Consider the following 15,800-nt stretch of genomic DNA (forward strand, 5'->3'; position numbering starts at 1 on the left):
GGCATTGTAGGCAACTATCCAAGTGCTGGTAAACAGCACTATATATAAACCATATATAAGCTGTAAAGAAATGGTAGGTCAAATAGACTGACTTTATGTTATTTGACTAAATGATGAAGATATTGCGAAGCATATTTCTTTACAGTTACTCCAGGGTATTAACCAATTGACCCACAAACAAAGCTTGCAACCAGGGACCAAGCCATTTTTTTTAGCAAGCTATGGCACTGTTTCCACTCTCATAAGTCCCTGCACCCTGACATTTAGCTATAGTCATTTTCCCCTAAACACCATGTAATTATCCAGCATAACCAGGGAGGAGCTAAAGTAGAAATTATGAGTAAGCAAGAGGCTGAAGCCATAGCCTCCATTCTTGCTGTGCTGTACAGATTCTAGACTGCTATCTTATATTAAAAGGGAGTAGATTTGGAATGAAAAAACATTGTGGTATCACGCAAAATTGAGATCTTTGGAACAGCCACAGTGTAACATGGAACATTTGTTAGGATGTCACTGCCATTGTAATATACATAAGTGTGTATGTGACATTCTGAAATGCATTCGATTTTATTTGTGTTTTTGTGGGGGGGGGGGAGGAATTTAAGTGGGCATACTTCCTATTGTCAGGCCTGATCCCACTGACACTTCCCAGCCTGTGCATGCAGGCACCACCCAGTCTCCATCCAGCTAATAGGATTCTCCTGCCACTCATTCCAGACTCATCACCTGCAACCTATTTAATCCCAGTTCTCATTCACAGTCCTTGTTCACTCACTGAAACAGCCGGCTTCAACCAATTGCTCCTAGTTTTCACTCTCCCTGCTTAAAGTTTACCTTGTTCCTTGTCATGTTTAGTTTCAGTTCTCTTTTCTGTAAGTCATTGTGGTTTGTTATTTTGCAGTCAATTATTAAAGTTACCCTTCACTGCTCAATCATCTCCACTGCTCTGCTTTTGTGTCAAGCCTCCACAAAATTTCCTGAACCTGTCTCTTTGCTCCACACTTCATCTCAGTAGGTGGTGGTAATGTAGGTCTGCTAACCACCATTAAAATTTACAAGATGAAGAAGAAGGAGGTTATTTCTGAATTTGAACCAAGGGTTACTTGAGGCAGTCAATCTCCAAACCCTCTGAAACAATATGCAAGGAATGTTCATAGATTCACGATAATGAAGGCTAAAGCTACTGCAGTATCTGTTGGGCTGGTAATAAAGGAGATAAACTCAGTGGTCTCTTTATTAGGTACACCTGTACACCTCATTAATACAAACATCTGATCAGCCAATCATGTGGCAGCAACTCAATGGTGCATAAAAAATCCAGTGATTGGCAGTTCTTGGGCAAAAACACCTTATTAGGCCAGCTAATCTGACTTCCATGGTTGGGAAGATGTTGGAGTTGATTGTTCAGGATTTGGTTTAGGTATTTGGAGGCACATGATAATGTAGGCTGTAATCAGCATGGTTTCCTCAAGAGAAAATCTTACCTGACAAATCTGTTGGAATTTTTTGAAGAAATAACAAGTATAGATGAGGAGAATTGGTGGATATTGTGTACTTGGATCTTCAGAAGGCCTTTGACAAGGTGCCACACATGAGGCTGCTTAAGTTAAGAGCCTATTCTATTACAGGAAAGATACTAGCATGGATAAAGTCATGGCTGATTGGCAGGAGGCAAAGAGTTGGAAGAAAGGGAGTTTTTCTGGTTGGCTGCTGGTGACTAGTGGTGTTCCTCAGGGGTCCACTTCTTTTTACATTATATGTTAAAGATTTGGATAACAGAATTGATGCACCACCAGGTTCAAGAAAAATTACTACCCCTCAATCATCAGCTTTTGAACAAAAGGGGATAACTGCACTCATTCTATTTCTAGTGTTCCCTCAACTGATGGTCTCTCTTTTAAAGACTCTTTATCTTGTTATTTCATGTTCTTGTTACTTATTACTATTTACTGATTTGCATTTGCAGAGTTTGATGTTCTTTGATCCTGTTTATGGCTACTGTTCTATAGATTTGCCTAGTATGCCTGCAGGAAACAGAATTTCGGGGTTGTATATGGTGACATATATGTACTCTAATAATAAATTTTACTTTGAACTTCGAGGGCTTTGGCAAAGTTTGCAGACAATACAAAGATAGGTGGAAGGGCAGGTAATGTTGAGGAAGTAGAGGTCTGCAGAAGGTCTTAGGCAGATTAGGAGAACGAGTAAAGAAATGGCAGATGGAATACAATGTTCAGAATTGTATGGTCATGCACTTTGGTAGAAGAGATAAAAGGATAGACTATTTTCTAAATGGAGAGAAAATTTTTAAATCCAAGGGCAAGGGACTTGGGAGGCCTTGTGCACGCTTCCCTAAAGGTTAATTTGCAGGTTGAGTCGGTGGTGAGGAAGGCAAAGGTAATGTGAGTATTCATTTTAAGAGGTCTATAATCTAAAAGGAAGGATGTAATGTTGAGGCTTTATAAAGCACTGGTGAAACCTCACTTGGAGTATTGTGAGGAACTTTGGGCCTCTTATCTTAGAAAGGATGTGCTGACACTGGAGTGGTTCAAAGGAGGTTCACAAATATGTTTCCAAGATTGAATGACTTGTCATATGAAGAGCACTTGATGGCTCTGGGTCTGTATTTACTAAAATTCAGAACAATGAGGGGTGACTTCATTGAAACCTATTGAATGTTGAAAGGCCTTGATAGAATGGATATGGAGAGGATGTTTCCTATGATGGGAGAGTCAAGGACCAGTGGACATGGGCTCAGAATAGAGGGTAGTCCTTTAGAACGGAGATGAGGATGAATTTCCTTAGCCAAATAATGGTGAATCTGTGGAATCCGATGCCACAGGCAGCTGTGAAGGCCAAGTCTTTATATGTATACTTAAGGCAGAGGTTGATGGATTCTTTATTGGTCAGGGCATGAAGGGATACGGGGAGAAGGCAGGAGATTGGGGCTGAGAGGGAAAATAGATCAGCCATTTTGAAATGACAGAGCAGACTCAATGGGCCAAATGGCCTAATTCTGCTCCTTGTATCTTATTATTAATGAGAGATGTCGGAGGAGAATGGCCAGACTGGATCAAACTGACAGGAAGGTGACAATAACTCGAATAACTACACCTTACAACAGTGGTGGGCAGAAGGATATCTCTGAATGCACAACATGTCAAACCTTCATGTGGGTGGACTACAGCAACAGAAGACAGAATATGCACTCCATGGCCACTTTATTAGGTACCTCAATCAGAAATATCAGTTTGTTGATCAAATGCAAGGAAAAGGAGTAGAAGACAGCCATTTGTCACTCAAGCTTCTTGCATCATTAAGGAAAATGCTAGAACTGATATTTGACCTCCGATTCCCTATCTTAGTACTGTAACTAAAAAAAAAATTCTCTGTCATCCAAAATCTCTCTTGGGCATCGATATAACTTTAACTGCTTAGAGATCATATCACTCCAGAGTAGAAATTTTCAAGATTCACAAACTACTATGAAAAAAAATTCCCTCTTAGCTATCTCAAGTGTTCCATTTCTGATCCTGGTTGTAGACTACCTCTGGGGGATCATTGTCACAGCATCTTCCCCTTTCAGTGGTTCTCAGGAGAGCTTGTTGTCTCAGTGGGATCACACAATGGACAGGGAACAGAAGAAAGTGAAAAGTAATCACTGGTCCACTGATGATGCCTTAGCCTTGGCCCTCTGCTCTGTCCTGTCCCACCTAGAAAACAATGCCTCATATTCCAGGATGCTGTTTACATGCTGCATAGACTAAAGACACTAGTTATACTGGTCCCAACATAAGAAGGAAAGACAATGGCTAAATTTCATCAGGAGTTTAAGGTTTGGTTTGTAACCTGAAACACTGGAAAATGTCTCGAGATGTACCCGTGGAGAGCATTCTGATAGGCTGCATCATTGTCTGGTCAGCGGGGGGAGGTTACTACATAGAACTGAAGTGGGCTGCAGAGACTTGTAACATTAGTCAGCTCCATCCTGGGTACTAGCCCCCAAGACTTCTTCAAGGTGCAGTATCACATTAAAGTGGCTTCCATCATCAAGGGCCCCCACCAACCAGGACATGCCCTCTTCTCATTGTTACTATCAGGAAGGAGGTACAGAAAGCCTCAAGGCACACACTCAGCGATTCAGGAACAGCTTCTTCCCCTCTGCCATCTGATTTCTAAATTGACATTGAAACCTTGAACACTACTTCACTACTTTTTAAAAAATTTGTTTTTACTCTGCTTATCTTAATTTAACTATTTAATATACATATATACTTATATAGTTTAAAATATATTTATTTTTCTATACTATCAAGTATTGCATTGTACTGCTGCCGCAAAGTTAACAAATTTCACAATGTATGCTGGTGATATTAAACCTGATTCTGATTCCTGCAGCAGAACATTGTGTCACCATTCTTCAGGTCGAAACATGCAATCACTGTCCCTTCCATAGTGAAGACCTTAGGCATAGCCAATTTAAGGATGTCTTCCTGTGAAGTCATTCAGAGAAAGCCAAGTGAAGTAACTGGTTATATTAATATTACCAATTTATTAATTTCCAACACTTCAGGACACGAGAGTGCAGATGTTGGAATCTGGACCATAGAACAAATTGCTTGCAAAGAGATGGTCAATATTTCCGGTTGTGATGCTGCATCATGGCTGTAGTAATTCCTAGCACTTTATTACTAGTGGCAAACTATTTTATTCCTGGAGGCCACGGTCTTGCTGTTACAAGGTCTGAGAGTCAAATAGGCAGCAGTGCTCACAGAGTAAATGGTACCTTGCCAACTGATGAAAGTCTTGTGTCCTTTTCTATCAAAGCATTATTTTCATTGGAAAAGTGAGGGGAATGCTGTATGTCTCAAGCATGCAACCTGGTCCTTGCTTCACACATTTATCAGTGGCTCTCTAATTGGTGTCACTTGCTCTAACCTGGAGAGTTCAATGTATCAATGGTGGTCTTCACAGCTACTACCAACTTAGGTTTACTTGGAGATTATGGCACCCTGTTCCACCTTACCATCAGTTCTCTCTTTCTCTCCATTGTTTCTAAATTTTCCACATTGCTCTGCCACTCTCAGAGGTTATGGTAGCAGTTACAGGAGATGTCACTTGGACTAGTAACCCTTCAGTAAAAATAGAAAATGTTGTGTGCATCATCCAGCTTCTATGGAGAATGAAACGGGAATTATTAGTTCAGATCTAAAATCTATCATCAGTAGTTTATGATGAATAGATATAAAAAGGGTTTGGAGAGCAGAAGAAGCAATCCAGATGGATTGTAAGTCCCCTGTATAGACTGAAGATCCCTGGTCAGAGAAGTGTATGCAGGAGACAGAGTTGGTACAGGATCTCAGCATCATGTTAGGATCAATTAATTAAGATGAGGTCATAGCTAGGGGAATGGAAATGGAGTTGCTTCTGATGACCAGAGTTGCCTAGAATCAGACCAAAAGATCAAAAGGGGGAGTCAAAACATGGCAAAACCTGAGTAAAATGGTAGACAGGGATCAGAAGAAAGTGAAAAGGAATAACCAGTCCATTGAAGATGCCATATTCTTGGCCCTCTACTCCAACCTATCCCACCTAGAAAGTTACGCCTCATACTCCAGAATGTTCTTCATTGATTTCAGCTTGGCATTTAACACATTCATTCCTCAGAGGCTAGTGCGTGAACTGTCCTCATTGGGATCTCTACAACTGGATCTTGGACTTCTTGATGGAAAGACCCCAGTCAATTTTTTGGCAGCAACATCTCAAGCTCCATCATTCTGAGCACTAGTGGTCCCCAGGGCTGTGAGCTCATCTTGCTGTTGTTCACACTGTTACCTCACAACCGCATTGCCAGACTCATCTCAAACTACATCATCAAATTTGCTGATGATACCACAGTGGATGGCCTCATTAGCAGCAATGATGGATTTGGCTGACAGAGCAGAGATAGGGAGGCTTTTCAAATGGTGCAAGAACAACATCCTGAGTCTCTGGATGATTGTGGAATTCATGAAGACACATGCCAGTCTCTCTCCATTGCACATGAATGGCTCTGCAGTGGAGAGAGTAAAGAGCATAAAGTTGCTTGGTGTGCACATACGGATGATCTAACCTGGACTCACAACACTTCCTCACTAGTGAAGAAGGCACAGCAGAGTCTACACTTTCTGAGGAGACTGAGATGTGTGTAAGGGGGTTTCTTCCTTTTTCTTTGTTACTGCGTATGTTAATCAAAATGGCTTCTTTGTTTTGTTAAAAGTAGGAATGCTTCTTTGTTATGATAAGTGCTTTCTCTTGCAGTTTGTTTGGGTTTAGAATTACTGATAATGAGAATTGTATTCATTTATTAACCAATTGGGATTAATGTTGTTCTCTTTTCTGGGTCTGTAAGCTATTGTTGGCGGGCTTTTGGGGAGTCAGCGCGAGGGGGTGAGAGAGACAGAGGGTGCGATGCTGTAAGCTGGGCGATGGAACAGACCCTGAGTGGGGGTCCGAGGCCAGGGTTTTCGGCGAGGATTGGAGACGAAGACAGACGTGCCGGGGGTGCTTGGTTGATCACTTCAGGTGGTCCTGAGCTGCGAGATGAGGAGGTCTGAGGGGATCGAATGGTGGCCAGTAGACTTTGTTAATTGAGCTCCAACAGTTGTGCATGAAGTGGTTTGGACTTTGATAAGTTTGGCACCTTTTCTTTATTTTCTTTTCCTTCATATATACTGTATCGTTATTAATCATATAGTTCTAGTAAGATCTATAAAGTGTAATCATTTAATTGCATATGGTGTACTGTCTGTTATTTGGCGGGGTGGGGACATCACACAGCATCCACACAAGCTGATTACCCAGTTTGGTGGGGCTGAAGGCTGCTCCCCCTAGACAGAAACGAGCTGAGTGAGCCTGAGGCATGCTGGGGGTTACATGTGCAAGGCTCCCAAAAAAAATCCTACAAATTTCTACAGGAGCACCATTGGGAGTGTCCTGTCTGGCTGCATCATTGTGTGGTACGGAAGCTGCCAGGCACTGGACCACAAGATCCTACAGAAGATCACCAGAGATCACATGCAATGATCTGTCAATCGAGGGCTTAATTGTGGATCTAAGGGTACTACAATGAACATTATTAGGGAAATACTAAATATCTGGAATCTTTAACCAATTTAATTTTGGATAAGGCTGAAATGTGAAGGGTGGCAGCCCAGTGGCCTAGATTAATGATATGGTGACAGGAGTTCAAACTTCACACCAGTTAAAGAATTTAATTAATTAAATACATCTAGAAAAGTGACCATGAAATATAAAAGCCATCTGCTTCACTAATGTCATTAAGGCAAGGAATTCTGCTGTTCTAACCTATCATGCTTGTATTTGGCACCAAACCTACAGCAATATCAATATTTACTTTTAAATTGTCATCTGAAATGAACAAAGATAAAACTGGACAGAAGATCAATTGACCAGGGTACCAATGACATATAAAAGGAGCATTCAGTTCAGTCATCCCTGCAAAGTCCCCTTCCAGAAATCTGGCTCATTCCCAGAAGTTAAAAGAACAGTTTTATTAAATATTTATTTATATAGTGCTGTAACAGTGTGCACAGTCATAGTTACAGAATCATACTAGAACATGCTGGAAGCATTTGATGAATGGCCTTTCACCTGAAACATTAAATCTTCCTCAGATGCTGCCTTGCCTGCTGGGTACCTTGAGCATATTCTGACTTTATCTCGTATTTTCAGCATCTGCATCTATTCTGATGAGAGACATATGTTTACCATCATGCTGAAAAGCTTTGTCATGACCCCTGGCTGCAAACTGTCCCACCAGAAACACAATTCTCCAGAGGTTATTAAGTAGTGGTGTATAATCAGATAGGATTCCTCAGTCCTTTCATTTCAGATCCCATAAAGTCAGTGATGGCAAGTCTTGTGGTCAAGAAATGGCAACAAAGGCCCATTTTTGGCTGGCATTCTATAACACTTCATGCTGAATACTAAGTTGGGTAGGAAGGACACACAATGTTTTTGAGTGAGGACTTATTTGTGAACACACAAGGTTTGGAATCACCAAGACTGACAAAATGAGCAGAGCTTTGGTAAACTTATTTATCAAATGCAGTATTGAACAGATGGTAAGAGAACTAACATGAGAGAAACTCGTAATCTGTCTACTGTCCTCTACTGTCACAGATGCATCAGTCCATCATGTTACCGTATTAATAACAATGACCACTGCACATTCACGGTAGTGATGAAGGATGAAATTTTATCATCATTCAGGCAATCTTCTGCATCAGTATAGCACTGCACTACCACTGTGCTAAATGTGATAAGTTCAGAACTGCACTCAGAACTGGCTTTGTATTATCATCAGCAACAGATTATATCTCTCCACATCCTTTTCCCTACAATTTCTCTTATATGTTCCGGGGTGGATTTTTTAAACTGCTGGACTGCAGCTAATTCCTGCCTGCAGTAAAACTTCAGCCCAATACAAGTGTCAAAGCCATTTCATAACTATTTTCAGTCAGATGGTTTGAGTGGCTGACCCATATCTATTGTCTGCTCTAATTAGATATGCCAGTCTTCCACTCATTATGCAGTTATGGTTCCTGACATTACCACAGCTGTATTGCCGAAGATGTGCTTTGGGGCAAGCTGTAGGTTCCTTTCATGCTGTTACGGGAAAGCTATAATGCCAACATCTGCAAAGGAAACTGGAAATGTGCCCATATATCATGTTGAATCCCTGAAGTGTAGAGGAAACCTAATCTGGCCAATTACTACTGAAATCTATTTTCAAACATCAGTTATGTTGAGGAAGGTTATTGCAGCAATGCTTTCAAATGGCACTCCCCAATAACTTGCTCATTAATGCTTAGTTAGTTTTGCTTGGACATGGATTTGAGATGTGCTCCAGTTTTAAGGCTCATGTGCTGTCTTGGAAGCCATGCACTCTCCATGCTTCTGGAGAAGAGCCTACTTTCATATCCGCTGTTCTAACTGTTCGTATTGGTATTTCCTTCTTCAATGACTGAGCTTCAAAGCACCAAACTTCTTTGCCTTTACCTCTCTATGGTTATTTCCTCTAAAATGCTGCTTTAAACCTACCTCTTTGCCAAGTTTTTGGTTACCTGCACCAATATATCTGAAACCCCCCCAGCGGATTTTTGTTAACTGTCCACTGAAGTGCTGAGGGAATACTTTATACATACAAGTTTTAGACGTTGGAGTCATTTACCTGGGTGAAGATATCTGTTCAGGCTTTTATTTTGAAATATAGACCCGTCGACTTTAATTCTGATGGTGCTGCTGCCGTTAAATTTGAAATTCAGTTGGACCACTTGAGGAGAGCAGTCATTTTGTTTTGGTGGGGTTTTTCAGGCAGACTAAAGCACATTTACACTATTTTATATTGTCTGTCCTTCGTTTACATCATCATAAATCATCATCTGTAAGTTTTGTCCTAGTTCAGAAAGGAGAAAGCTATCTGAACAATATTTTGTGTTAATATTATGTAAAAGTTTATTCCCGATTATCAGTATAGTGCTTGGTCAGCCTTGGTTGTTTAATGAATGCTTACATGATATTAATCTTGCATACTTTAAGACTTTTCTTACTCATGTTCTGTATAATTTTGGATATTTTACATGTAAATCTAGCTTCATATATTCCTAGTGTCTTATGAATGTGCAATTTAATTGTGATAAGTTTGCTGCATTAAGTACTTGAGGTATTTCTCTGGCTTGTACTCAATTTTCCGAGAGAGAGGGGGAGAGAGAGAGAGAGAGAGAGGGGGAGAGAGAGAGAGAGAGAGGGGGGGGAGAGAGAGGGAGAGAGAGAGAGGGGGAGAGAGGGGGAGAGAGAGAGGGGGGGAGAGAGAGGGGGGGGAGAGAGAGGGGGGGGAGAGAGAGAGAGAGAGAGAGAGAGAGAGAGAGAGAGAGAGAGAGAGAGAGAGAGAGAGAGAGAGAGAGAGTGTGTGTGTGTGTGTGTGTGTGTGTGTGTGTGTGTGGCCTAAATAAAGCACCTGGAGTTTGGACGTTATTTCCTGACTCCCATGTTCCGTTGACTGGAGTTTGACTAAGTGCTGAATTGTATACTTCCTACTTCACACGAAAGGAGAGCATTTCAAAATCTATAGTGGACAGTGCAAAGAGCAACCGATGAACACTGCCTCTTGTAGTACAGTCTAAACATGCAGGTCTACAATGACTCATGAAACAATATATCTACATTCAAATTATGAATCTATCTTCTTGTCTGAAATCATTACGACCTTATAGGAAGAGATGATTCGTAACAATTGTTAGGTCCGTGGCCCCCTCCTTTTTGAGAATTGCAAGATCACTATTAAGTCAGTTCAGGAGACCCAGGAAATGAGAGAAAGACATGCGGAATCCACAAAGAGTTTGGAATGTGTCCTGGCCTCTGAAAGGGGGAACCATTGAGAACGGCTATTGTCTCTTGGAGACGGGATTGTGTATTGAATACTGTACGATGCATCAAAGCCCCTAGGCAATGAACCGAGGGGGGGTTGGTGGAGGGATTGCATCATCCCAACCTGATTGACATCTGAGACCCTGTGAGTCAGGATAAAAGAGGGTCTGGGGAACAGCCCCTTCAGACGCACCAGAAGAAACGCTAGCGATCCTGTAATAGCAAAAACTGGTGGAAAGGCCACATGCGTCCTTTTCCATTTGCCCCGGAATCGGTGGGCCCTTTACCACGGAAGAACGGTTTTTAGCTAACAACGGGGAAATCGACTCCCAACGACTCTCGAAGGATTGACATCATAAAAGGAATGATGTTTTAACCCGTTTTTCTCTCCAACCAAAAAGCTGCAGCTTGAATGAACTACAGTGACTTTTATATTTCCATCGGACAATACATTATCCCCTAGACAATGATAGAGCTATTTCTTATTGATTATTATTATACCCGTGCTTTTAGATTTAGTATTGACAAAGTATATTATCTGTATGTTTGCATTGATATTATTTTGTGTATTTTTATCAATAAATACTGTTAAAAATATTACCATCAGACTTCAACGGACCTCTCTATCTTTGCTGGTAAGTGACCCAGTTACGGGGTACGTAACACAATATTGTGGCAGTAACCAACAATACCAGGGAAAGATAATTGAAAATTTTCACTGTGAAGAAAAAGTCCTCCCTGCCTCAATATTGGCAAGGCGCCAAATGCAAACAAAGAGAATATCTTAAAAAAACATTAAGCATCTATGACATGAACCTAGCTCTCAGATTCCAGCATCAGACTCCTAATCCTGTTCATTAGTTGACATCATTTTGGAAGGGTGTGGTAAAAACATTTTTGGAAGGGCTGACACAGCAAAGGCTCTTTTAGTTTGCTAAACACCATTTGTTCATCTCAAAGAGAAAGGACAGTCCTGTCACTCTCAGATCAATCTGAAGAGCTACATTTGTCAATAGTGAAACAATTTTATCTTAAATTGTGCTTTTGATACAATAAATTCCACAGAAGTATCGAGCAAAGTGGTGAAACCTGATGGCAAGATAAGTTGTAGATGTATGAAGAGTGTCAGAGGAGAGATTGAATTGGGCTTGGGATTACCAAAGGTTCTGACACTTCTGATTGAGCATAGGAGAAAAGAGCTGTTCCTGGAATGTCATGAGTTATCGTTTTGTAAACAAGGCTATAGAGTGAGACAGACTCTCTGCTGTAGATCTTCAAACAGCTACCAATTGGACATAGGCTGTCAGATTGTAATGGACTCTGACTTCTAATTTTAGCAGAATTGGCAAGGAGTCTTGGCTATTCTCAGTGACCATTATACTTGTTACTACACCGATAAATGACTCATGTTTGGGCAAAGTCTGGTACCTATAGAATTTCTGGATGAAACTTAGAGTACAAAACTGCATTTAATGTTATTTGCAGTGGAATATTATAGGTCTAAAATTACAGCTGAGCATTCTTTGCATTGTTTCCCAAATTATATCAATGGAGCATCCTAAGCTAATCCTTCTACACCTTAAGGAACTATACCAATTTACAAACATGAGGAAATCTGCAGATGCTGGAAATTCAAGCAACACACACAAAATGCTGGTGGAACGCAGCAGCCAGGCAGCATCTATAGGGAGAAGCACTGTTGCAGTTTCGGGCTGAGACCCTTCGTCAGGACTAACTGAAAGGAAAGATAGTAAGAGATTTGAAAGTAGGAGGGGGAGGGGAAAATACGAAATAATAGGAGAAGACCAGAGGGGGAGGGGTGAAGCTGAGAGCCAGACAGGTGATTGGCAAAAGGAATACAGAGCTAGTGAAGGGGAAGGATCATGGGACAGGAGGCCCAGGGAGAAAGAAAGGGGGAGCAAAGCACCAGAGGGAGATGGAGAACAGGCTGAGTGATGGGCAGAGAGAGAAAAAAACTTAAATATATCAGGAATGGGGTAAAAAGGGGTAAGCTTGTTGACTTCATTAACATTGCCTCCAACTTTCACCCTGCCCTCAAATTTACCTGGTCTATTTCTGACACCTCCCTCCCCTTTCTTGATCTTTCTGTCTCCATCTCTGGAGAGGGCCCATCTACTGATATCTACTATAAGCCTACAGACTCACACAGCTACCTAGACTATTCCTCTTCCCACCCTGTCTTTTGCAAAAATGCTATCCCCTTCTCACAATTCCTCCGTCTCCGTCGCATCTGCTCTCAGGATGAGGCTTTTCATTCCAGGACGAAGGAGATGTCTTCCTTTTTTAAACAAAGGGGCTTCCCTTCTTCCACCATCAACTCTGCACTCAAACACATCTCTCCCATTTCCCGCACATTTGCCCTCACCCCATCCGCCCACCACCCCACTCGGGATAGCGTTCCCCTTGTCCTCACCTACCACCCCACCTGCCTCCGGATCCAACGTATAATTCTCTGTAACTTCTGCCACCTCCAACGGGATCCCACTACCAAGCACATCTTTCCCTCCCCCCCCTTTCTGCTTTCTGCAGGGATCGCTCCCTATGCGACTCCCTTGTCCATTCGTTCCCCCCCAATCCCTTCCCACCGATCTCCCTCCTGGCACTTATCCTTGTAAACGGAACAAGTGCTACACCTGCCCTTACACGCTCCCTCACCATCATTCAGGGCCCCAGACAGTCCTTCCAGGTGAGGCGACACTTCACCTGTGAGTCGGCTGGTGTGGTATACTGCGTCTGGTGCTCCCGGTGTGGCCTTTTATATATTGGTGAGACCCGATGCAGACTAGGAGACTGTTTTGCTGTCCACCAGAGAAAGCAGGATCTCCCAGTGGCCACACATTTTAATTCCACGTCCCATTCCCATTCTGATATGTCTATCCATGGCCTCCTCTACTGTCAAGATGAAGCCACACTCAGGTTGGAGGAACAACACCTTATATACCGGCTGGGTAGCCTCCAACTTGATGGCATGAACATTGACTTCTCTAACTTCCGTTAATGCCCCTCCCCTTCTTACCCCATCCCTGATATATTTAGTTTTTTTTTCTCTCTCTGCCCATCACTCTGCCTGTTCTCCATCTCCCTCTGGTGCTCCCCACCCCCTTTCTTTCTCCCTAGGCTTCCCATCCCATGATCCTTTCCCTTCTCTAGCTCTGTATCCCTTTTGCCAATCACCTTTCCAGCTCTCAGCTTCACCCTTCCCCCTCCTGTCTTCTCCTATCATTTTGCATTTTCCCCTCCCCCTGCTACTTTCAAATCTCTTACTATCTTTCCTTTCAGTTAGTCCTGACGAAGGGTCTCGGCCAGAAACGTCGACAGCGCTTCTCCCTATAGATGCTGCCTAGCCTGCTGTGTTCCACCAGCATTTTGTGTGTATACCAATTTACAGCTGTTTTATTAGAACCCAGGCCATGTTTATCTGTTGATATACCACTGAATCAAAATGATCTGTGTTATCTTAGCTTCTACTGTGACCTCATTCATGGGAAGCTTTATTATATTTCTAAACCATCAAGCAAATCTAAAATGCATATTTAAATTCAGTGAAGCAATTACAATGCTATCTATTTCACCATAATGAACTATGTTAACAAATTCCCCTCATTCTTTGGAATCACTCCCTTGAACCTCACTTCAATTTGTATCCTTTGACATTACTTTGACAGATTTATTAATATTTAACCTTTGTTAAACCTAGATTGCAATTATTTTTGTCTAATAATCAAAGATAATGGTGTCTTTTTAGCCCAGTTTAGTTACATTTTCTCCACCTGGTCCTAACTAAGATAAAGGCATTCAGTGCAAACTTTGGGCTAGAGCTCCTGCAGAACCAATGAGTTCTATTCAGAGTACCGTATGCAAAACACACCAAGTATTGCTGGACTCCCAAGCACATTTCCCACTGCTACCAGGCAACAGCAAACTTTGCTGTGCTACCATGCATCGTATAAACAGAACACAGTCCTTACCCCTCTCTAGCTATCCCTAAGTTGTCAGGTTCCGGATTCTGCCAGACCACATTGTGTATGGATACAAAAACTTACCCATTCACAGGAACTTCTCAACTCCAGCCCAATATCTCCGGCAAATCCAGTTACATATTGAGCAATTCATAAAATGTGGAACCATTAAGGGTGGTGAATTATTGGAAGTTAATGTGGAGAGCAATGCAGATGAGCTCATTGTTAATACTGAAGTGTAGATGAACACATTTTTGAAAGCTTGTTGAATTAAGGCTATAAGAGTGGAAGGCTAGGGTAGACCAGCAATGAGCATATTGAAAGGTGGGGCAGAGCTGAAGAGCTGGGTGGTTCACTCCTTCCCCTTCTGTTTTCTCCTGTATTTATCCTTTTCTAATAGAGGAAAATCCTTGGTGGAAGAAAAATAAGCATCACTTGTAACACTTTTTGTTTATAATGAATATAACAAAGGAGTTAATACCAGAGATAATAAAAGGACGAAAAAAGAGAGTGTTTGCATTGTCTGGTGTGTGGTGGAGCTTCACTCCAAAATCAACATCTGATTCTGGATTCATTGATGGCGTGGAAGATATCTGGAATTGAATTGTCACAGCTTGAAGCTTTATTGCTGTTAGCCTGTTGGCAGTCATAAAAATTGATGGTGGGTTGTTCTCATGTCGAAAAAATATATGAACTTCAAGTCCTATAGTTGATAATGTTTCAATTACTGCCTGTACATTGTGCTGTTTTTACTGGCTATATTTCTGTGTAGCCGTGATACTTCAGAAGATGTTTCTGCAAGGTTCTATGGATGGATGACTAACAACATCGGGGGAAATGAGTTAATTTACTACATCATGCTTGACATTCTTTGGCTTGTGTTTTACAATCAACAGCGTGGGAGTCCTATTCACTTTTGTGGCAGTTCATACAATTGGACAGGACCCAAAAGCAGCATGCTGTAGTGGCTGAAAACCTGAAATCAAAACACAAAATACTGAAAACACTCAGCATCTGAATTTTGTCTGGTAAGTTGGGAAAATGCTTTGGGGCACACATGGTGTTCTATTTCTGAACTGCACTTGTCATCACAGCATTTAACTGGCTGGTCCTAGTGACTTTCTGGTTGACAGTAACATCTGGGGTATATTTCTGCAATTTATTGCTTTAATTTCATAACCAGCAGCAGTGAAGTTACATATTCTTGGTAGTTGACAAGATTAAATGCAGACATATTAATTTTTGCATTATTAGTCCTTTGATAGTTGCTCCAGAGTTCCCTGACTGAAACTTACTGCTTGCATTCTGACTCAGCAAATGCTCAGAAGTATCTACTCCAGTTCACTAAAGCTGCCATCACTTGCTGATGTTGGAGAGTTAAATGGGTGG

The sequence above is a fragment of the Hemitrygon akajei genome, chromosome 5, assembly GCF_048418815.1.
Source record: "Hemitrygon akajei chromosome 5, sHemAka1.3, whole genome shotgun sequence".
In the NCBI taxonomy this organism is placed as follows: Eukaryota; Metazoa; Chordata; class Chondrichthyes; order Myliobatiformes; family Dasyatidae; genus Hemitrygon; species Hemitrygon akajei.